The 23,686-nt window shown below is 42.2% G+C and overlaps 1 long non-coding RNA gene across 2 annotated transcripts in view; it reads right to left on the reverse strand.

Annotated features, from left to right (window-relative positions):
- LOC137636547 (uncharacterized) overlaps window positions 1–23,686 on the reverse strand; it is a 79,190-nt gene that overhangs the window by 736 nt on the left and 54,768 nt on the right. Inside the window, exons 8-9 of one of the 2 annotated variants that reach the window (XR_011043148.1) lie at window positions 16,720–16,920; window positions 16,058–16,190 (exon numbers count right to left, since the gene is read on the reverse strand). This is a non-coding gene — a long non-coding RNA (uncharacterized lncRNA). Of the gene's footprint in view, window positions 1–16,057; window positions 16,191–16,719; window positions 16,921–23,686 lie in introns of those variants that run through there. The other variant, XR_011043147.1, reaches the window with a different exon arrangement.

Here is a 23,686-nt window from a genome sequence, read left to right on the forward strand (position 1 = left end):
TCCAATTAAATTTGAGATAAAACCAAAAACTAATTTACTTTTCACCCAACATTTTTTTAAATTTAATTAAACAGTTTAGGTCATAACGCCTACCACTGGGACCTGATAGAGTATTCTGTGGCTGTGAAAAAAAAGAACACCTTGTGATGGAGATTCAAGTAAAAGGTCAGAGTTCAACAAGATAGGAAGAGGAGGAGAGGGATCAAGTGATTAGTTTTCTAATCTTGACATAATAGGTCATTGACAAATAAATAAAAAAAAATAGAAGTTTAAGATGTCCAAATAAGAGTTGAATAGCTTTCAGAATACAGCTGAAATAAATTTAAAAATACAGCTGCTATAGTACAACACATTTTGCCCAGGAATGAACTTGTCTTCTCTCCTCAAATCACAAACTTTTTTCTAAAGGTGCTAAAGGTGGGGGAATTTGGTCAACAAATACCTCGCTAACTGGGGCACCAAACAGTCGTCGCAATATGGCTGGTATTAGCCACTCATCAGTAACACTTGTGGCAATAGTGTGACCAAACTTAGTGAATATTGTGACTAAAGAAATGCCCAAAATTAAACCAAACTTTATGAACTATCAGGACCTTGTATTAGCATTTGAAATAACAATTGTTATATAGTATATAAACTAAATGCTTGAAATCAAATTAATACACTTCTGTAGGTGCCAAAATTTAGCATAGAAAATGTTTACTTCATCAATCGTAACATAAGCTTCATCCTAATAAAATTCAGAATCTTCCGTATTTTAGATGATAATGATACTTTGACGGCCAATAAACCTCGATCTCCTACACAATACTATGATATAGTTTCATGAAAGATTTACTTTAATCATTCTGTCTGAAACTCTTCGAAAGTTTAGCAGCATTAAAAATTCTTAGAAATCTACAATAACTCGAACCGAGGCATTTTTTTCTGGCCACTGTACTCTTCATTTCTTCGTCCATACAATTCAAATACGACCAAAAATTTTTCATTATACAAGAGTTCACAAGATATTAGATTCGGAGAATCGGGTCATATGACCAAGTGCTGGGGCATGGCAGTAATGAAGGATTGGACACTAATGTTGATGTAAGGTAGCAGAAATGCAGGTAGAGTAAAATAACTTAAGGGTACCTTCATACAACCATGCAAATGGACGACAGCAAACATTCGCCACACCATGAATGGTGACAAGAAACAAACATTGCTACCAAATACTGATTAGCTCCATGGTCAACTTATTCACTGGACAAAATCACAAAGTTGAGAATCAGTCTAATACTGTATATAGCTACTCAAACCAGTGGGCTTCGTTCTCAGAGGAAAATATTGTTCCAGTCCAATGAAGTCTATAATTAAACTTGAAACTACTGCATTGAAACATAATTGCTACCCATCTGAAAAACTAAGGAGCCCCACAACTAATACGGATGAACTACCAAACAACAAAAGGTGAAACTAACATGAGAATAGACCAAAACTTTTCACAAATCTTTTTAAAAGGTAAAACCTTACATAACATTGCACATGAAATTTTATGGGGAAGAGCGAGAAATCGATAGCCGGGTTTATAGTTATTGTACTTTTGGAGTCATGGAAGTGCTAGGGTATCAGTTTCTTGCACAAACTGAACACAACAGTACAATGAGGTTGTTTACCCAGGATGTTCTGCACATTTATTTGCTCCTCCTCATAATGTTACCCTACCCAACTCCCTGACGGGAACTGCTCTGATATGCGACAGCAATCTTAAGCCCTTCCACCCGAGTGGCAAGTGAACGGCAGGCAGAGTTACCAATTTTGTGTTGTGTGTGGCGATCACAAGCGTAGATGACATCATAGACTAGAAAACCACAGACAAACCATCAAAGTGACCTGCTGAGGCACTGGATGGGTACCCGACTAGGGGCCACATTGTCAAATACAACTCTGCACTCTACCCTCTGTCCTGCTTGTGATCCAAATAAAAAGTTTGCCTGCCTGCCTTGGACTGTGATCTGGTAACTGTTTCAAAGCAAGCGAATACAGACAAATTAGAGTGGGGAGCCCTGCATTTGTGTGGAAGGGGCTTCACTGTGACCGATGGGCGAACCGTTTCCAGACCATGATGGGTAGTGGGAAGCAGTGGTCAGGACATCAGCACCGAGACTAAAAGACACTGAACAAACAGGGGCACCAGATCTAGATTAGCCTAATTTCTTTCACCCGGACAATACTGGTGGCAAAGTGCAAAATCTATGCATAAACACAGGAAATGGCTTGGTTGAACACTGGGCTGAGAAAGGCTGTTTCAGTCCAGAGCAATCCAACAACATTGTCATGGTGAGCAGAGTTTAAAATAAAAAACCTGCATTGAAACATTATGGCAGCTACACTTTAGAACTGCAAAAAGGAAATAAAAGATTTCAACATAAACTGCAAGATGGCTACAAATCAGAATTTAGAAATCAAGCAAACAACAATGGATCCCAAAACATTTTGACTGTATTTGGGATGGCATAACTACCCTTTCTGCACATATTTTTAGTTGCTAAAAGCAAAAAAAAAAGCAATCCCAATTAGTGGCAGGTGATAAACTTAAGAATCTCATCCCTACTTGTGTCACCGTTTGTTGCCCAAATTACGATCATTAACCCTGGATAGGTACGCTCCTCGGACACCCCTTTAAGGGTATACTCGGACGCGCGCGACCCCGACGCCAAAAAAAATTCTTGAAAAATCAGTTTTTGCAGTAACCTCCTTTTTTCTTTTGCCAAAAAAAACTTCAATGAATGCTTAAAACAACTGTAAAGAGAAATACTACTCATCTGCAGAAAAACTATTTATTATAAATATTTTTAAAAATTAAGTAGAAAAAAAAGACCTTACATAAAAATTCATAAAAAAAAAAGTTTATACATATATACACAAATCCTTTTAGGAATTGATTCTTGAATGTTTAGGACACATCTTGATGTATTTTGGATGAAGTCAGACCCATGGAGGTGAAGATCTGAAATGAGAAAAAAAGGGTAACTTTTTTTGGCCAAAAAAATGTCCAAATTTCATGAATTTTTTTGGGTACCCAAATGAAATAGGAAGTGGCTAATTTTTTTAGGGAATAAACATATGTTATCCTAGAATAGAAATATGTAAACACATCTTCATTATTTTGTAAATTACATTTATATCAGGGGCCATATCTAAAGGTAATTTTTTGAGTACTTAGAAATTTCGTAAAAAAATACATATATTTAATATATAATATGATATTTATGCAGGTGAAAATATACCAAAATATCACAAATTCTATAGGGAACAAGAATATATATAGATAGGGCAACTTACGCTTCAGATATGTCCACAAAATGGCCGCCAACCACACTGACTCAGACTCCCTAATCTGCCACTTGAAATGTAGGAAGGGTATGTCAATTTCAAGGTGTTATTTACTAATTTAATTATTCTTGGATATGCATAAAAATTGTATGGTGGGTTGCTGGATAATTGTCGATTATTTTACGACTATAAAATTAAAATTCTGACCCAAAAAAACTTTTTTGAAGGGAAATAAAATCGAAAAAAAAAAATGTAAAACAATATAATATTTTAGCTAAAAAAATTTGATATTCAATCAAAAAAGAAGTAAACAAAATTTTCCAACAAATAAACATCTAGAGGAATCATTACTCTGTTATAGTTCCTTAGTACATAGTAATTTTGAAAGAAATGGGAAAAAACGAAAAAGTGGCAATCGCAGGAAAATCGAACACATACCTATATATACGCCATATCTGGCTAAAAATAAAGATAGGCATGGGTAGCCAGATCATCTAGAAACACTTTCCAACACTATAAAAATACAAGTTTTGCTACACTACTTGCCAATTCCTTACGGTGACATGACTAAGCAAAAGAATGCAAAACAAATAAAAAGGGGCACTCGCGGAAAAATGGCCAACATTCTAATATACGGCATTTCAGAAAAAAAAAAAATTTCAGCCACGTACTAGGCAAACCATCAAGGTACATTTTCCGACAAATAAACATCTAAATGAATCATTACTCTGTGATAGTTCCTTAGTACGTAGTAATTTTGAAAGAAATGGGAAAAAACGAAAAAATGGCAATCACAGGAAAATCGAACACACACCTATATATACGCCATATCTGGCTAAAAAAAAGATAGGCATGGGTAGCCAGATCATCTAGAAACACTTTCCAACACTATAAAAATATAAGTTTTGCGACACTACTTGCCAATTCCTTACGGTAACATGACTAAACAAAAAAATGCAAAACAAATAAAAAGGGGAACTCGCGGAAAAATGGCTAACATTCTAATATACGGCATTTCAGAAAAAAAAAAATTCAGTCACGTGCTAGCCAAACCATCAAGGCACATTTTCCGACAAATAAACATCTAAATGAATCATTACTCTGTGATAGTTCCTTAGTACGTAGTAATTTTGAAAGAAATGGAAAAAAAAAAATGGCAATCACAGGAAAATCGAACACATACCTATATATACGCTATATCTGGCTAAAAAAAAATAGGCATGGGTAGCCAGATCTAGAAACACTTTCCAACACTATAAAAATATAAGTTTTGCGACACTACTTGCCAATTCCTTACGGTAACATGACTAAGCAAAAAAAATGCAAAACAAATATAAAGGGGCACTCGCGGAAAAATGCCCAACATTCTAATATACGGCATCTCAGATAAAAAAAAAGACATGCACGTGTTAGCCCAACCATCAAGGCACACTTTCTAACACATAAACATGAAAAAAAAATCAATAATATACGGCAATTCCTTACTACGTAGTAAATTTTTACAAATATTGAAAAAAAAAAACAGAAGTTTTACGACACTATTTGGCAATATCTTACGGAAAAATGACTTGGCAAAAAAATGAAAAAAAATTAAAAAGGGGCACTCGCGGTAAAATGCCCAACATTCTAATATACGGCATCTCAGATAAAAAAAAAGACATGCACGTGTTAGCCCAACCATCAAGGCACACTTTCTAACACAAACATGAAAAAAAATGAATAATATACGGCAATTCCTTACTACGTAAAATTTTTTACAAATATTGAAAAAAAACAGAAATTGGCAACCGCAGTTAAATACCCAATATACCAATAACTACGTCGTATCTAACAAAACAAAGTCACGTATGGGTAGCCAGATCATCTAGACACTTTCCAACACTAAAAAAGCAAAAGTTTTACGACACTATTCGGCAATAACGGAAAAATGACTTGGCAAAAAAATGATAAAAAATGAAAAAGGGGCACTCGCGGTAAAATGGTCCTCGTGGTGATGAACGACATTTTAACTAAAAAAAAAATCATGCACATGGTAGCCAAACAATCCACCAAGACTTTCCACAACTGATAACCTATACAAGTTGCACCATTCTACGACAATTTCATAATACGTAATAACTTTGATAATTATGCAAATTACCTTAGAAGGGTAAACTCGGTCGCGCTCGACCCCGACACATCTCAGAAATCGGGGAAGGAGTACAGCTACAGCAATGCACATCTGGACACTACTAGAGCGTGTAGGCGAGACACCTACTGCAGGTCGATCACTCACAAATTCAGTCACGGGGGTGAGTCACGTGAGAAAAACCTGTTTTTTTTTTTTTACGCTCGGGGTCGCGGACGACCCACCGTACCTATCCAGGGTTAATAGTAGTGAAGGACATTCTTTGCAAAAAAAACATTGCAAAAATGAAAATACTGTCCAAGCTTGAGCTCGTCTTTTTTGAAGTCTTGAATACAGCCTCTCAAAATTAAAATTGGCATATTTATTCAGTGATGTAGGCCTTACAAAAATTACTCAATCCATTTCAAGTTTAAACTTTAAAAAGGTACCCCTTCACATTTAATGGTAAACTTGACTTTGATATATTACTAACAAGTTTCAAATAAAGTATTACATGTTTTGCATCAATTTTAATACCCATTACTATAATAATTTGTAGCTAAAGATGAAATTATGTTACACTGTTAAGAGTAGCTTTCTTTATAAGTGGATTGTGAAAGTCACCCTTCAAGACTACATATACTTGTGTGATCGATCCGAGAAAGTGTTTCAAAAAGGGATAGGACTATTAAACAAATTAATGATGATAATATATTTCAAAAAGGGAAAAGACTATAAAACAAATTAAAGATAATATATTTCAAAAAGGGATAAGACTATAAAACAAATTAAAGAAAAATAATATATTTCAAAAAGGGATGACTATAAAAAAAATTTACCCTAAGCACATTTACTATAAAAGCTCAGCCCTGATCATCTTACTAAAAATTTACCCTAAGCACATTTACTATAAAAGCTCAGCCCTGATCATCTTACGACAATAGAAAAACAAATTTTCTTATTACAATTAAACCCAGTCTTGTTATAATCTCAAAACCAATTTTTAAGCAAATCTAAGCTTATAAAGTAAAATTTTTTAGCACTATTTACTCAAATCCAATAATCCCAATTAGATCATCACTGATAAACATCCCAAGAGATACTTGCATACATTTCACTTTTTCTTAAGTTATATAAGATTATCTGAAAAATAGGGGCCTGTAGCAACCCTTCACAGGGTGCCACTGTTAATCTAAACTTTCACAAAGACCAATTGATACACCACACCCCCTAACCCAGCCTAAGAGGTGGCGTAAAAGAATAAACTCGTGTCTCAGAAAAGAAGAGCAAGCTCATTATCAACTAAGTGCTGAAACAAAGATTTGCTCACTAACCTGATGGCTGATGTACTGTGCAACCAAAAGAGAAGGATCAGCGACTCCCTAAAATTCCTGGCATGGGCTTAGATCTTCCATTAAAGCCCTAATCACATTAGTGTAATATATGCTACCAAAAAATCTATCATTCATGAAGAAACTTATCCAAGGATGGGCTGGAACACCACTTCTGTCTACTATCCACCTAACTTCTCACGGGCCCTGATTAACATCCCTGACCGTATGCTCTATCTCATGGTTGGGGACTTTGGTAGCCACAACACTATGGAATTATGATAGCACCAACTGCTATGGAGATGCAATAAAGGAATTGCCCCTTGCTAATCCTCTTGCAATCATTTATGATGCAAAAGATGACACCACTTCAGAGTGCACGATGGAGGAGAGGTACAATTAGGATCTGGCATTTGTCCAGGCAAAATTTCGCCTATCATTCGATAACCATGGGCCCAATATCAAAATCCCAACATTGACCAGTGGCATTAAACTAGTTGTACAACTCCGCGAAACAAAATAATGAAACCCACAGATCAACCTACCATAAGGCTGATTGGGAAGGTTTTACATTTGAAATTGAAAACTAAATTGCATATATCCTACCTGACTGAGCGGTATGAAGCCTTCCAGTCACTGGCAATTGAAGCTGCAGAAGAAAAAATTCCCAGAGGCTGTAGAGCCTTGTACATCTCTGGTCTCTTGGATCAATACAAACTGAAGTGTATACAAGCCTACAATGACCTAAGAGAACTTATTATCACTATGCCATGAAAGACTTGAACACTGGAAAGAAACCATAACAAACAAACATCGACATGACCCTCAACAGTCAAAAGCCCTTGAGCACCATCAAAGCTCAACTTGAAAACTGGCATTCAGCAAGAATAGCAGCAGTCACCCCTAATGAAGTAGCCCATTAACTTTCAATGGAAAGCCCAACAACCAATCCGAGAGGGGATACCCGAATAAGATGAAATAAGACATGCAAGGGCTCATGTCACAAGTTGATTATACATTTGAACCGTTTACCACAAACTAATTACAGTGTTACAAAACAGTTTGGGGGAAAGCTGTCCAGATGGAATTGCAGTGTAAATTATTCTGCATTTCAGAGAAGGTTAGGGTTTGGTAGCTTGCATATTTCAGTGTGCATTAACATATCGAATCCTGAGGATAAAGATTAGAGCAACAGTTGTGGCTCTCCTCAAACCTGACAAGGATCCAAGCCCATTTGAGGGGCCCGGCCGGTATACCAATATATAGGGGTATACGACGAAAAACGCAAAATCCCGGAAAAATTCACCGAGCTACGTATAGCAATGAAGGGTATAAGATATATAGTCAAAATTTCTCTTACTTTCATGGTTAAAGGGTAATTAGTAAAAGTTACCCTACAAGAAAATGCAGTATTTCTTCTGTTATCATAATTTTATATACTGTAAATATATTTTAATAAATTGTGAGCAATGACATTGTATAGATTCCACGAGTCACAGGACAGGAATTATGATTACACCCTTCAGTGCCAGCACAAACCTCAGTACACGTTTTTGTTTGACCTCTGACATTTACTGGATTTTTCATCGGTAAGTTTCCGGAAGAACTTCAACATCTTGTTAAAATAAGGAAGGAGAATATTTGCGAGAGTTCAGAGGGTGTCTGTGTACTGGATTAAGGAGCAACCGTCTCCCCTGACCAGGAGCCTAAAGAATCAAGATATTGAGCAAAGGGATCTTCATTTATGATCTAATTATGATACATAACTGTTTTGGTTTATTAATACATATCCCAAAATGAACAAAATTCATAATCATGATTTATTAATATATCTTAGTCAAAATACAAAGAAAAACTTTAAAACAGCCGTATCTCAAAACTATATGTATACACCTTCAAATTCTATCTTCTCTTAGTTTTACAGATATAGCATTTTAATTTGACACAAAATCAAAGCCTTTTTTTCAAATTTTTGTTTCATATTTGACTGGAGGTATACATCAGGTCTATAGGGTAGCAATCCCAGGTCTTAATATCAAGCATCAAGGGAGGAGATAGAATTTGAAAAGCACTAATTTTCAGTATAAATCTCAATGGCATTGCAAAAACCCAAGGTCCGAGCCAAAAATCCTATGCAGTTTAGATGTTAGATGACTTGTCATCACCTTATTAAGTGATATTAATGTCAAAATACTGTCCTTAAAAAACAGCAATAGCCGCCTGGACCCCTTAAGAGCTATGGACCAATATCCTTACTCTGCATCAATTGCAAATTATGAAAGCATGATAATGTCCATCCTAACACCCCTCAAAGCAGAGCAACTTGCATTAGACCAAGCAGGTTTCTGACACACAATGCTGCTGTCAGGTCTTGAAACCAACCCAATTTATTGAAGGCTAGTTTGAGACCAAGCAAATTAAGGTGGTTGTTTGACAAACTCACAGCGGCCTCGACAGTCAACAACAGAGCTCCTCTTTAAAGGTAGCCCAAATGACCCTCACCACTGTACACACCATCTGATCACTCTTGTAGCACATCTTTCTATGGAAGTAGATGGCAACAGAAGGTGGAGGAATCAAGACAACTTTCTCCAGGGCTCTCTAGTAGTAGTATTAAACATCTACACAAATGACCTACCACAACTCTACAAAAACCGGATGTTTGTATATGCCACTACCTTTACATAGCAGGTGTCCTTTAAAACAAAGGAAGACCAACGAGGGCATCATCTTACAATTACAAAAGATGGCATCTGACAAACCCTATGGAACCCCGGGTACGCTCATACCATCTTAGCAGGCAGACTTACAAAATTTAAATTTAAGACTAATTAACTGGAAAACTCTCCACATCGTCTATATCTGTGTCACCCTTGATAGAACAGACTTTCAAGGAGCATGTCAAGTTCAAGAAATTCTTGGCAAAATAGCATCCAAAAAGCCGATGCAAAAACTTTCAAGTAAACAGCCTCTCAATACCAAGTTACTCCTTTGCAGAACATTGTGCTCCTGTCTGGACAGACCTTAAGTTCTCTCATTCTCCTTATAGAATTTAAAAATACCACAACCATTAAAATATTTAGATTCCCATGGTTTTCATTATAACCTTTGGCAAACTGCTATTATAGGACACATACATTGCAAAACTATGCTACCAATCTATCTCTTACTGTGAAAGTTTGCAGATCCAATACGAGACTTTATGAAGTCTCCATACAAAAAAAATTATGGATTAATTTTATTTAATTTAAGTTGGGCTCCACAAAGCCCTAGAAGAATTGGAAGACCCAGGCCTACATGGCTGAGGACTGAAGTGTGAAGTAGATAATGAATGGAGAAGTAGAGTTAAAATCTCCAAGATAACGACTTGTGAAATCTAACTAGGGCCCTTTGTGTCAATAGGCGTAAGAGATGACAAAGATAAAATTAGTGTCCTCAATCTAAAGCCCTTGTTTTGTCTATTCAACTATACTGGCCCTGTTTGTCCAACTAGAATGCCAAAATTGATATCATGAAGCCTGGTCACTACCTTGCTTTGACATCAGAGCCTATACGCAAATAGTTTTGGGTTTGTTACTCAGCTGTGCCAATTTTAATGTACACAGCATAAACACATCACTTAGTTTATTGTTCAGCAAGGTTTCCCCAAAAATAAGTTAAAAATTGAGGCTTCCTGAAGACACTTTTCCATACATGTAATTATCAGAAAATACTCAATCTTTCAAACTACACAATGTTTCACAGGCATAGGTTTGTAATCCTGTTTGCCCTTGTATATTGCACCAGCCCATTATTGGGTTTCAGAAAGTCATACAGTACTATAACTAAAAAACTGTCATTTAAACCTTTACTTACAAGGTCTTGTTTAATCTTAAAATTATGTTAAACATTTAATAACTGATGGAGTACCTGCAGTAAGATATGTTTTCCCATGGCGGGCAGGCGCCAAGTGAGTGGCACTGTGCCGGTTGCAGAGAGCAACAGCATCAGTTTGTATCTGAGGACGCATTAAACTACATGTCTCCAGCATCGTGTATCTCTAGTCCTATCTTGACATCCAATATGGCGCAGTGATTATCAAGGACAAACGCGACCCTCACCATGCCCTTCCAGCGCCGCTCAATGCAGTCCACCCCAAGGGCCGCACGCCCTGTCGTCCCCCGTGGACTTGTCCCTGCCCTGCAAGAAGCCAGGCAAGCCATGGCGGCACAGCAACATATGATCAACGCTCTCCGTGACCGGCTTGCGACACATGCGACCCCTGCACCTCGTGTCCCCGCGTCTGCAGCCCCAGAGAAGTGCGAAATTGAGCTGAAGCCCGCTGCATTCAGGTCCTGGAGGAGGTCGATGGAATGCTGGATCGAACTGTGCAGACTACCGCCCCACGAGGTCGTCCACCACATCAGGCTATATTGCACACCCCCTCTGCAACGGGCGCTAGATGCCAGATTCACGTCACAGGAATGGGGCAACCTCACCGCTACGGAAGCCATGGACTTCATTCGCGATATTGTGTTGCGTTCTACAAATCGTGCCGTATTATGGTCGGAGTTTTTTAACGCAGTACAAGGCCCAGGAGAAAGTGTCAGTGATTATTTTTTAAAGTGTTCTCAGAAGGCCACCGATTGCAATTTCCAGTGCCCTCAGTGTCAGTGCAATCTGGCCGAATATATGTTGTTACCCAAGTTAATGGTGGGCCTAAGCGACGAGGCTATGCGCCGCCATGTATACCAGTGTAGCAATGATATCAATAGTGTTAGTGCCCTTAGGGCCAAGTGCTGTGCATACGAGGCGGCCCGCGTCGACGCCGCTGCTCGCCAATGCAACTGGAGGGAATCTGCTTGTGCAGCTGGCAGCGAAACGCCTGAGGCAGATCATCCAAGTGCAACCGTCGCTGGCACAGGCAGGGGTCCCCCACCACCTTCCTGCGGGAACTGCGGTGGGCGCCATGCCCCTGGTAGAGCTTCATGCCCCGCTAAATCCGTCTTATGCAACGGGTGCCACAAGCAGGGCCACTATCACAGATGCTGCAGGAAGTCACAGGCAAAATCAGCAGGATCCCCGACGGATGTGTCTAGTGCTACGTCTAGTGCTGTGCTTGTTGCAGGCGCCAACCTTGCCCGCCACCCAGTAGTGGAGGTGACAGTCGTGCACAACGATACGGGAGTGCGAGTGCCAGTCACCGCCGTGGCGGACACTGGGGCACAGGTATGTGTGGCCGGGCCCTCCTTACTATCGCACCTCCAAGTTCGCCCAGCAGCTCTCACACCCCGGGCCGGTTTGCGTGATGTGGCGAACCTTCCCCTGAAGTGCCTTGGATCTGCCGTGTGCCACGTCACCCTGCAAGGTCGCACCACGGAGCAGGACGTGTACTTCGTGCAGTCAGCAAAGCACCTCTTTCTGTCGTTGAACGCTTGCAAGGATTTAACGCTGATACCCAAGGAATTCCCCCATCCCTCCCCCGCGGTGGCACACGTGAGCCTGTTCGATGGCACAGCCAGGCGGGCCGCCCAGGTACCACCCCGACCTGCCGAGGTGCCCATGCCACCCCAGGAGGAACATGCGGCCAGGTTGGAAGCCTGGCTCCTACAACATTTCGCTACAACGACCTTCAACACAGCCAGGAAACCACTACCAGTGATGCAGGGGAAACCGCACCGTATCCACCTGCTCCCAGGAACTACGCCCTACGCATGCCATACCCCAGCATCAGTGCCGAAACACTGGGAAGAAGAAGTGAAGGCCCAGCTCGAAGAAGATGCCGCCCGTGGCGTTATAGAACCGGTACCCGCTGGGCAGCCAACCGAATGGTGCGCCCGTATGGTGGTCGTCGCCAAGAAATCAGGACAGCCACGCCGTACAGTCGACTATCAGCGCCTCAACGCATCTTGCCTACGGGAGACACATCACACCCCTGCCCCATTCGACATGGTGTCCGGGGTTCCTAAGCACACGTTCAAGACCGTGGCGGACGCGTACTGGGGATACCACCAGGTGGAGTTAGACGAAGAAAGCCGCGATCTAACCACATTTATTACCCCCTGGGGAAGGTTTCGTTACCGTCGTACACCCATGGGGCACTGCTCCGCTGGCGATGCGTATACCAAGCGGTTTGACGACGCCATCCAGGATATCCAGAGGAAATACAAGTGCGTGGACGACACCTTACTCTACGACGACAACATCGAAGGGGCCTTCTGGCATGCCTACGACTTCCTCGAAACATGCGCAGCCAAGGGTATCACGCTTAAGCCGGAGAAATTCCAATTCGCCAGAAGGGAAGTAGACTTCGTGGGCTTCAACCTGGGCTGGGAGGCCTACAAGCCAACAGAGGAACGTTTGGCGGCCATCAAGAACTTCCCGATGCCACGTCAGCCCTCTATCACCGACATAAGGGCTTGGTACGGATTTGTCAACCAGCTGGCGCCTTTCCTCGCAACAGCCCCTATCATGAATCCGTTCAGGGAGCTCCTCAAAAAACCAACGGGGAAGGCAGTGTACTGGGACGAGGCACTCCGCACCAAATTTCATCAAGCCCAAGATATGATATGCCAACTAGCGAAGGACGGACTGGCCTACTACGACAGGAGCCGCCCCACAGCAGCGATCACCGACTGGAGTAAAGAAGGCATAGGGTTCGTCATCCTTCAACAGTACTGCTCATGCAGCTCCGCCAATACGCCCTTTTGCTGCACGGGTGGGTGGCGCCTGGCACTATGTGGCAGCCGCCATCTCACCGCCGCTGAAGCTGGCTACGCCGCCGTGGAAGGGGAGGCCCTTGCCGTAGCCTGGTGTCTCCAGAAGGCGAGGCTGTTCTTGCTGGGGTGCCCCAACCTCACCGTTGTGACGGACCACCGCCCGTTAACCAAGTTACTGGGGGATCGTGCCCTCACGGAAATCTCGAACCCCCGCCTTTTCAGGCTGAAGGAGAGAACTCTGCAGTACCGATTCAGGGTCAAGTACCTGCCAGGGAAGCGTAACAGCGCGGCGGACTTCCTGTCCCGTTACCCCGCCTTAAAGGCCGATCCCAGCGCCTACGACATGGACCTCGACGAAGATCTCACCGACACCATGGCGGCCGCCGTCGTGGCAGCAGTGGAGCACGACAGCTGTGTCGTGGACGAGGCGAGAGTTAGACACGCCGCCACCATCGACCCCGTGTACCAGCTGCTCACGGCCAGAGTCCTGGCCGGGGACTGGGCCGATAGGAAGTCCCAGGAAATTGCGTGCCTTCGGCCCTTTTACAGTGTCAGGGAAAGGCTGGCTGTTACCCAAGACTTGGTGACATATACGTTCGAACAGGGCAACGTTCGCCTAGTTATCCCGGAGCCTCTCCGTCAGCAGGTGGCTGCCAACCTACACGCGGGGCACCAAGGCCTGGACTCGATGCAACGACGAGCGCGCCAGACGGTATACTGGCCTGGACTCGAGGGGGACCTGCAGTATCACCGATCCTCGTGCGAAGAATGCGATGTACACGCACCATCTCAGGCCGCGGAGGAACTCATTATCACGCCGCCCCCAGAGTACCCCTTCCAGATGACGGTTGCAGATATGTTTCAGCACGACGGACACTCGTACATGGCCTACGCAGACAGGCTCACAGGGTGGCTGGAGCTCGCCTACTTCCCCCACGGAACCTCCTCCTCCCACATCAAGACTCAGCTACGTCGCTACTTCGCCAGATGGGGGGCCCCGGAGCAAATCTCCACGGACGGTGGCACCAATCTGGCAAGTGAGGAAATGGGGGAATTCTTCAAGTTATGGGGCGTGTCTGTGCGTCTGTCATCCGCCCAGTACCCGCAGTCCAATGGCAGGGCAGAGGCCGCAGTCAAGATTGGGAAGCGGATAATAATGGCGAACACGGGCAGCAGCGGCACCCTCGACACGGACAAGTCCTCTATGGCTATCTTGCAGTACCTCAACACCCCCCTCCGCGGAATAAACAGGTCACCCGCCCAGATGGCAGCGGGCAGGCAGCTCCGAGATGGCGTACCTACGGCTCGCTGGCACCTCACGGTAGACAAACACTGGGGGGCGACCTTACGACAGAGAGAACGTCAGATGGCCGACAGTGGTGCTGCCCTCACCAGGACCGGACCGTCAAGAAAGCTTCCAGCCATCAACCCGGGATCCCAAGTACGAGTGCAAAACCAGGCCACCAAGCTATGGGACCGCACCGGTACCGTAGCGGAAACGCTCCCATACCGACAGTACCTAGTCAAGTTAGATGGCAGCGGGCGCCTCTCCCTCCGCAACAGGAAGCACCTGCGTCTCACATCATCGGGGCCCCAGCCTAGGCAGGCCACACCCGCTACGCATCCAGCCACGCCCACGCCCGAGCAGCTACCAGGCAGTCACCCCGCGCCCAGCCCACATGCAGCACGGAAGCCACGCCCATCACGGTGCACTAGAAGGCCTGCGTGGATGGATGACTACATGTGATCATCGTACATTACAGCGGCCCCTGCATACATTTTTCTTTTCTTTCTGTCCTTTATTGCTTTTGCTTTTCAGATTATTCTATGAACATGTATTACCCGCACATTGTATTTTGCATTCTTGACAGCTATGTACCTGTCTTCTTATTATTGCACATGCACCCAATTTAATCCATGTATATCCATGCATTATTTTTTATCATTGCCTCTCCATGTATACCCATGTATTAATCTCGGGGGGGGGATGATGGAGTACCTGCAGTAAGATATGTTTTCCCATGGCGGGCAGGCGCCAAGTGAGTGGCACTGTGCCGGTTACAGAGAGCAACAGCATCAGTTTGTATCTGAGGACGCATTAAACTACATGTCTCCAGCATCGTGTATCTCTAGTCCTATCTTGACATCCAATAATAACCAAGACAGATTTTATTGGCTGAAAACCATTTAATCCTATAGTTAGCTGGGGAAGAACTCATTTCTAGTAACCAGGCTCGATCTATCTTTCTAGCAAATAGCTTCACTATTCTATGCTTTCATTAAGAAATAAAAAATAGGGAAAAACAGTGAAGATTCGAGAGCATTAAGAATTGACTGGTAGACAATATTTAGAGAAAAAGAAAACTAGTTCTAAAACTAATTTCATGGTTGACTACTCTATACATTAAATTATTGAGAAAATAATCACTAAAATATTCTAAACTAGTATTATATCTGCATAGTCCTACCGTTTAATAATTAATAAGGCGGCTGGATTAGGGAATTGAAAATAAGCTCAAAGTAATAAAATCAAACCATTCAAAATTGCTTAGCAGAATTTTGTATCACTATAAAGTTCAAAATTAATTACTTCCCTTTAGTGTGATAATTCAATTTCCATTACTAAAACTGAAAATCTAAAAGATACTTATGTTAAGCCTCATGTAGATGTGTAGCTTTTAAGTAAATTTTCCAGTTCTTGGTTCAAAAACTAAGTATGATCTTTTCAAGTAATCTCACCTGGAAGTGAAAATACCAGTAAGTCCCAACAATTTGTTTTTAGATTTCATAATTAAAATACTACATATTTTCCATAAATTATTTTATTTAGATTAGAAAACCAAACTATACATAACATTCAAATACCATTACAATTATATACATTAAACCTTTGCTACATTGCTACAAAGAGCCTTCGTATGCAATTTGAAAATGATTGCAGTTATGCTGCTATTGTAAACTTGTGAATCTTAAATCTGATTTAATTCAGCCCAATCTCTTCTGGATTAACAACTACTCTCTACAAGTCTCCATTATTAGACAAAATTCCTATCTATCATTTAGAGTACTCTACACAATTAAGCCAGAAAAATAATACCTGGAATAGTTAAAGCTCTGCAGGAGCAACTAAAACTTTTTATAACTAATCTAAGTAATCTAATGCTTGAGCTACTTGAAACTCAATTTAATTGCAACATACATCAGGAAGACTTAAAACAGCTGAGCTATTCAAATTTTATAGCAAAATTACATCACTGACCAAACATACCTGGATAAAACTGTCAGCCTAGAAATTATTACCTAAAACAACAAAGGTAATCAACTAGAGTATATCAGTTATATGTGGCAACGTTCAAACAGGGCTCCTTTTTCTAGTCAAATGTTTCCAGAAGATTTTTCAACTTATCCTCCCCGTTATCCACATAAAGAGCTTCAGGTCAAATCAGTTCCAACATTCCACCATTAAAATCTGTAAGAGAGGAGCAAGTTAATATTTTGATTTCATACGTACACAAAGTGTGTATATCAGACCTTGCCCTTAACCCTGAAACCTTTATACAGTCTTAATCCCAAATATAAGATCTCTCAAAACAGCAAATATTGTACTCAAGTTGTCCTCTACTGATAAGTAATTGATAAGAAAATAATTAACTTTACTAACTAGTAAATATACATTAAATTATAGCATTTTTTTTATAAGTTTGCAACATTTATGAAAATGCATTTTCTAGCTATGGGTTATACTTTGTTATCAAAGAATTTTCCAAAAACTGTGTTAACTTCTATGCAATAGAAACATTTACCTACAGCCAGTTAATTGCTGAGTAATAAGGAAGCATTTGCTGATCTAGCATTATGTCTTCATAGTTACATTTTAGTGACAAAAGATAACAGGATCAAGATCAAATATATTAAAGTCGAATATAAGCTCTAAACTTAAACCTCATATTGGCTAATTAAACTCAGTTCAAGAGGAAAACTACAACCTAGTAGATGTGTCATTTACCTCAGTTTATTCATTATTTATGTTTGCATCTGCTATTTCTTATGTTTGTATCTCGCTGTGTTCCAGTCATTCTTTTGACTAAATGTTATACAGGAAGTATGTATCTTCTTTCTATGACTAGTGTGTCACTCATGGAGATCAATGCTTTGTCTCGTTCAGCCATCTTATAGACTAAACAATGCCTAAACTCTAGCGCCCTGTTGAGGGCTGCACCTGGGAATCTCAAGACATAGATAATGCATTCACAGCAGCCCTCACAATAGCTATACAAATGCATGAGAAACTGCACATGGAACACCTGGCCCCTCAAAGCTTAAACTGGATGCCCCCAATATTAGTTCTGGATATAACTCGAACCAGTGGTCAGCATTCACCAGACAGTGGGCCATGTACAAGGCATGGTTGGCCATTTCAGATGCAGAAGCCCCAACAGCCCTGTTCTACTATTGCAGTGACGACCCCAAAGACGTGACGAGAGATTTACGAGGTGATGTTGCCAGGATGCAAGAAGCCAATTTCCTACCCGACATCAAACGTCACGCAGTGAAAAGCGTTGAGCATCCTGGTGCACAGGGTCAAGCTCAGTAAAATGGTACACAACAGGGACAGGAATCAGAACCTTCATCGCAACCTTACGGGGTCAGACCTCACTATGTCAATTCACGAGAAGGTGCACAGCCCGAGAAGGTGCACAGCCCGATATGCACACACCTTACTTCAGTAATGAGATCGAGGACAATCTCGTCCTTGGAACTGCCAACCCGAAAATCCTTGCAGACCTCATCGGGGACCCCAAAACTGATCGTACCCTTGACGAGATTGAAGCATTCATAGCTCAGAAGGAACATGGTAAATACAAAAAATCTACGGGGGACAGATAGCTCTTCCAAATTTAGCACCTAGAGCAAGGATTCAAAAGGAATGCAATCTCACTGTTAAAGATGATGACCTAGTAGTATTTGACCAGTTGTGTACCTAGTCTTCAGTGGAGCAGCAGCCAACAGCATCCTAACTGATCACCGATAGCCCACCATATCTTCGATGATAGATTGATTGGACGCCGCTCTAAAGTAAATCCCACAATTTTAGTTGACCTGATACCCTTGCCTGAACACCAGGAAGAGCTTGGTTATCCCTTCGGTGACAACTCAAGACAGTTGAGGCTATCCATTCCTATGGTCACCGACTCCGGATGCCAGAGCTCAGCGATTCCAAGTTTGCTTTGGCCATAGGTTACACCGACAATGACATTCCGGCGAAACACTATGCTTGGTACCATTAGGGAGGAACTGGGTATCGAAGGAGGTATAATTTTTCAATCATGCATCCATGCTCTGACAGGATTTGTTAATCAGCCAACAGTTGGTATGTGTCTTAAAAGATCATAAAAGTATTCTTAAGCAGAGAAGCACTGGAGAAGCTGCGTGTCATTGCAGCAAACTTCCCGGAGGTATCACCGTCCAACATTATTTCATCCTTAGTGTATCAACGACCCAGTATGCCATTGTCCCAAACAAGACCAATCACCCACACCATCACCAGTCATTGCCACCAGGACTAATAGCAACAGAGGAAAATGTGCCAGCACTCAAGGATTGTGTCTTGGACTATTATGGTGACACTGCTTTCAATGTTTGAGCACTAACCCCTTCCCATGATGAATTGTGAACCCTTTCAACCACATGACCCAAAAGCCAAACCTGTGGCTGTGGACAAACCTGCCTTGGTGCCCATACATTGGCAAGACAAAGTTCTCGAAGACTTTAAGCGTGATTTTAGTATTGCAGTCCAAACACACCTGTCACATGGTGCTCTGGGATGGTTGTCACAGCTTAAGCTGATAAAAGCCCCCGACAGTCTACTTACAGCTACAGAACAGTCATGCTGTACGACAGACCTACCATGTCCCTAGTTCATTCCATCTTGCTGATCAAATCACTTTGAACACTAAAAAGTCTCAAAGATGCATGGAATAGATATCACTCTCTACCATTCCATTTAGAGGACGGACATCACCACCTTCAGCACCCCATAGGGTAGATTTTGGGTACAAGGTCGCACCTCAAGGATTCCTTGCCAGTGGTGATGCACAAACTCAGATTAAACAGCATTATTGAAGACTTCCCTAAGTGAAATGTGTTGATACTTTTATGTGGGCTAAGTCAATTGAGGCATCTTTCTACCAAATCTGATTGGCTTGAAAACACTGCACAAAACGGCATCACCCTTAATCTGAGAAAATTTCAATTTCCCCAGGATTCAGTGTAGTTAGCCGGGCTCACGGTGACACCCACAAATTTCAAACCAACCTCAAAATTCTTTAACTGTTCTTAATTTAACACCAAAGGATATATCTGGAGCAAGAGCATTGTTTGGACTGGTTAACCAAGGAGCATGTGCGTACGCTGTATCCAAACAAATAAAACCTTTCGGGCACCTTCTCAAACCATCAACAGTTTCCCTGGACTGAGGAACTTGGACAAGCTGTTTGAACAGACGAACGAAGCCATTGTGTCGGAAATGAGGGATGGCGTCACTATATGATCCTTCTTGTACTACGTCTACAAACCAACTGGTCTGTGAATGGGGTTGGATTCCTTTTGAGGCAGAAATACTGTATGCACATTCAAGAGCCCGTCATGCTGCCCTGATGATTGGAAACTTTAGTAGGGAGCAGATTTACAACTCCAGCTGAGTTGTTATGCCCCCACTGAAGGAAAGGCCCTTGCAGTGGCTAATGCTCTTCACCAAACTAGATACATCCATGGTTGCATCTACTTCATTATAGCCACAGACCATAAACCACTCAATAGGATTCTTAATGACCGCTCTTACTGAATCCAGTTACAGAAGACATCTCAACCTGAAAGAAAACATTAGCATATTGGTTCACCTTAGAGCATATCTCTGTTTGGAAAATAAATTACTATGCTGTGTCACGATATCCCCCACAGAAATGGAAGAGGAAACCTGCCAGGACAATTTGCCTTCTCAACCCTCTGTCATCGATGCCATGGATGTTGTGGACCTGGCAGAAGAAGAAACCCTGAATATGCTGCAGCATTCCTCACACTACACTTATTCTCCAACATGGTCACATGGGAAATGGTCAGGGAGGCAATGTCTTCAGATGAAATCCTATCTGAACTTTCAGACATGAAAATATAGTTTTACGAAAAAAGAGGAATACAGAGCTATGACAGCTTGTGTGGGATATGCTCACAAAATGGCTGCCAACCACACCACCTTGGAAGGTCAAATCTGCTACCTGAAATGTTGAAAGACATGTCAATATCAGCGAGTTATTTACTTATGTAATTGTTCCAGGATTTGCAGAAAAATATTATGGTAGCTAGAATGGAGTTTATAGATTATTTTGAATTAAAAAAAAAAAAAAATACACATACATACATATACCAAAGGCACTTCCCCCAATTTTTAGGGGGTAGCCGACAACAACAAGAAACAAAACAAAAAAGGGGACCTCTACACTCTACGTTCCTCCAGCCTAACCAGGGACTCAACAGAGTTCAGCTGATACTGCTAGGGTGCCACAGCCCAACCTCCTACATTTCCACCACAGATGAAGCTTCATACTGCTGAGTCCCCTACTGCTGCTACCTCCGCGGTCATCTAAGGCACCGGAGGAAGCAGCAGGGCCTACTGGAACTGCGTCACAATCGCTCGCCATTCATTCCTATTTCTAGCACGCTCTCTTGCCTCTCTCACATCTATCCTCCTATCACCCAGAGCTTTCTTCACACCATCCATCCACCCAAACCTTGGCCTTCCTCTTGTACTTCTCCCATCAACTCTTGCATTCATCACCTTCTTTAGCAGACAGCCATTTTCCATTCTCTCAACATGGCCAAACCACCTCAACACATTCATATCCACTCTAGCTGCTAACTCATTTCTTACACCCGTTCTCACCCTCACCACTTCGTTCCTAACCCTATCTACTCGAGATACACCAGCCATACTCCTTAGACACTTCATCTCAAACACATTCAATTTCTGTCTCTCCATCACTTTCATTCCCCACAATTCCGATCCATACATTACAGTTGGTACAATCACTTTCTCATATAGAACTCTCTTTACATTCATGCCCAACCCTCTATTTTTTACTACTCCCTTAACTGCTCCCAACACTTTGCAACCTTCATTCACTCTCTGACGTACATCTGCTTCCACTCCACCATTTGCTGCAAGAACAGACCCCAAGTACTTAAACTGATCCACCTCCTCAAGTAACTCTCCATTCAACATGACATTCAACCTTGCACCACCTTCCCTTCTCGTACATCTCATAACCTTACTCTTACCCACATTAACTCTCAACTTCCTTCTCTCACACACCCTTCCAAATTCTGTCACTAGTCGGTCAAGCTTCTCTTCTGTGTCTGCTACCAGTACAGTATCATCCGCAAACAGCAACTGATTTACCTCCCATTCATGATCATTCTCGCCTACCAGTTTTAATCCTCGTCCAAGCACTCGAGCATTCACCTCTCTCACCACTCCATCAACATACAAGTTAAACAACCACGGCGACATCACACATCCCTGTCTCAGCCCCACTCTCACCGGAAACCAATCGCTCACTTCATTTCCTATTCTAACACATGCTTTACTACCTTTGTAGAAACTTTTCACTGCTTGCAACAACCTTCCACCAACTCCATATAATCTCATCACATTCCACATTGCTTCCCTATCAACTATCATATGCTTTCTCCAGATCCATAAACGCAACATACACCACCTTACCTTTTGCTAAATATTTCTCGCATATCTGCCTAACTGTAAAAATCTGATTCATACAACCCCTACCTCTTCTAAAACCACCCTGTACTTCTAAGATTGCATTCTCTGTTTTATCCTTAATCCTATTAATCAGTACTCTACCATACACTTTTCCAACTACACTCAACAAACTAATACCTCTTGAATTACAACACTCATGCACATCTCCCTTACCCTTATATAGTGGTACAATACATGCACAGACCCAATCTACTGGTACCATTGACAACACAAAACACGCATTAAACAATCTCACCAACCATTCAAGTACAGTCACACCCCCTTCCTTCAACATCTCAGCTTTCACACCATCCATACCAGATGCTTTTCCTACTCGCGTTTCATCTAGTGCTCTCCTCACTTCCTCTATTGTAATCTCTCTCATTCTCATCTCCCATCACTGGCACCTTAACACCTGGAACAGCAATTATATCTGCCTCCCTATCATCCTCAACATTCAGCAAACTTTCAAAATGTTCCGCCCACCTTTTCCTTGCCTCCTCTCCTTTTAACAACCTTCCATTTCCATCTTTCACTGTCTCTTCAATTAAGTTGTCATAAAAGTACAAACTTACAAAACAGGAGAAATTATCGTCGTCGTCGTCGGTGCCCACTCGTGTCCGAGTATTGGGTTCTGTCGTTAGCCATCAGCCTCCTATCAGAAGAAGGGCGGAGGAAACGACAGAAAGCCAGTAGCTGGGTATATTGTTTTGGGTGGTCGTGGCTTTGCAACGGCCACGCGCACACACTTGGCCCAAATCGTTTTCACCGCGGCTCAAGACATATGAGACAGGCGGCTTCTCCGATGTTGGTTGCATCGGGCTGCCGGGTTCTTGTTATGTCAAGGCCCGCCTTGTTGCCTGCCCGATAGGCATTGCCCTCTTCCGCCGGCGCTGGGAAGCTCCGCCGTTGGGGTCGTTTGGTTTGGTTTGATTTTGGAGTTTTCCTTCTCCTAGCCTTTGCCTATCTGAAATAAAGGAGAAGGCCTATAGGGGTTCATTTTTGGTCTGGTCTCTCAGAACTGGCCTTAGCAGTATGGTTGAGCCTGCCAGGGTGGATAAACTACCCCACTGCCATTGCCCAGCCCATCATTGAGACACTCAAGCCCCTCTACTGCAGCAAAGTGCTGGACCATCAGAGGGGGGAGAAATTATAAGCTATTTTATAAAACATAAGGTGTAGAAGACATTCGCAAACACTTTACAACAATCCTTTTTTATACATGCCTAAACACTACTGCACATTCGATAATTATATAAAAATTTGATATTACACAACTTACCTTAATTAGGTATTGATGGGTCGAGCTCGACCCGAGGGTATCTCGGAAATAGCACAAGGAAAAGAGCTGGGATGAAATGCATCCTAACCCGACTGCTGCGCTCACTGAAATGATGGCTCGCAGGTCGATATTACTCAA

Source organism: Palaemon carinicauda, unplaced genomic scaffold (genome assembly GCF_036898095.1).
Source record: "Palaemon carinicauda isolate YSFRI2023 unplaced genomic scaffold, ASM3689809v2 scaffold323, whole genome shotgun sequence".
NCBI classification, from domain to species: domain Eukaryota; kingdom Metazoa; phylum Arthropoda; class Malacostraca; order Decapoda; family Palaemonidae; genus Palaemon; species Palaemon carinicauda.